Here is a 2,075-nt window from a genome sequence, read left to right as displayed (position 1 = left end):
AAAATGTTTATTTTAGACCAATTCCTAATATATTAACAACATAAAACCTAACCTTAATGCACATGGCAGTAAATTAATTTGTAGTAAACTCTAGTAGTCCGAATCTATATCATACAAAAGTTAGCTACGTTTAAGTAGACCATAAATAGTTAAAGAATATAATTATATATTGTATCTATTATAAAAGATTTCGCAGCTGTGCGATAAAATTTGAACTTTTGAAGTTTTATTTGAAAAAGTGATTATTAAGTGTTATTTATTTTACAAGTTAGTATATAGTTAGTCAAAAGAAATTTGAGAATGAGAAAATAAGTTTCCTTTATAAAAAAAAACAACCAAGATGTGATCTTTTACGAGTTCTTAGAACTAAAATAATGATGTAATGTCTTTGTCTCAGTTGAATGTATTAGTAATAGTTTGATATTGCTAACATTGTTATTATGTAACTTTTATTTTAATTTATTTACATAGGCAATATGTAGTTGAATATAAAATTGCATTACTCATTTCAACGAAATTTCACCATTTTATTACAACTTTAAAATTTATACGTATACTTTTGAAAAGATATACATTGTAATGTTTTTGTTTACTGACTAAAATCTCATAATTTATTTTTATTTAGTATCTTTTTGTAAATTTTGTAAGGTGAGATAAATAATTTTATTTCGAAAGCATAAGAAATAATTCCGGGAATGCGCTTTGTATGACTTCATAGAGGATATTCATCACTCCATAGATGAGGGTGGTGAGGCCAGTCACTTGGGTGTAGGCTTTGGGTGAGGGTCCAGAGCCAGGCCCTGACTGACATGACGCCTGTAACAGTCACAGGCAGAATGTAATCATTCTCATCTCATCGCCAAAGTGGGTTGTTTCTATCATGCATACATTTTCTTGGTCGACTTAAATGTTTTATTATCCTTGGATATTATTAAAATAAAGTGTAAAATTGTATATTAAATGTTGGTATTGTCTCGAAACATATTTACATTTGTTAAAAAGAGTGCTTGTAGATTACCATACATATTTACCATTGTACTGTGATTTAGTGTATAGTTGTGTGTAAAGTAGTCTGGTGTGGCTATCTCGTAAACAACTAACAGTAGTTCACCCATTATGTGTAGTTATGAAATATTCTTTAAGGAAGACTGCGTTTAGCGGATAGCTATTTGTGGAAAAAACGCACTCTGTGAGTGCAATAATTATAAACATATAGGTAGAGAACTATATAGTATATTGAGGTGAAATAGTAAATAGTTTCAATTTTATATCTTATTGACATATGCAAAACTTCATTTATACCTGGGAAATACCCGAAAAAATCAAAATAATAATCTAGTTAGTATTATAAAGTGCCATTTAGCAAATATTTGTTCTAGGAGCAGTTCATCTAAATAAATCTTAGTATTTTTATATATCGTTTTTAAGACTGAATTTTGTTTTGACAAAACATTATGTCCTATGAACCTATTAAAGTTTATAAATAATGAACTTAGCTCCAATTTGTAAGCTGATCACTGAAAATTAACATATGAAAAATAAAACGTTTAAGTATCTAAACATATATTTAGAATCATAATATTTAGAAACGTGTATATCGTATATATGTATTTAAATATTAATTAACAAATATATATATATATATATATATTGTTAATTTGTTTTATATATATATATATATATATATATATATATATACTCATTAAATTTGTATAAGTGGCAATAGCTTAATTTTATTTCAATAAACATTGAATCACAAACAGTACTTGCTCCGCCGGGACTCGAACCCGGATCTCTCACTTGTCGGGTGAATGTGCTACCATTACACCACAGAGCCCTCATTTTTACGATTCAATTATTTTGTATTTGGCCGTTTCTTTCACAAATGTGTTTAAATAACCAAACTATCATATAATATAATATATTTCATAAATAAATACTAATGTAAAACCATGAAAAATGTAATATCATAAATCTATTTGATATCTAAAATCAGTACCTTACCGTATTTTGAATTAAATGAATACTCGTATGATAATTAAATATATAATCACTCACCTGCCCAATCACAAACA

At 27.2% G+C, this 2,075-nt stretch overlaps 1 non-coding gene across 1 annotated transcript; it reads right to left on the bottom strand.

The window, feature by feature from the left end:
• Positions 1–1,766: 1,766 nt before the first annotated feature.
• On the bottom strand, positions 1,767–1,837 carry Trnav-gac. Its single transcript has one exon. It is a non-coding gene; the product is annotated as a tRNA-Val (tRNA).
• Positions 1,838–2,075: the final 238 nt, after the last annotated feature.

Source organism: Homalodisca vitripennis, chromosome 7 (assembly GCF_021130785.1).
Source record: "Homalodisca vitripennis isolate AUS2020 chromosome 7, UT_GWSS_2.1, whole genome shotgun sequence".
NCBI lineage: Eukaryota > Metazoa > Arthropoda > Insecta > Hemiptera > Cicadellidae > Homalodisca > Homalodisca vitripennis.
This window is presented reverse-complemented; position numbering and strand designations above follow the sequence as displayed.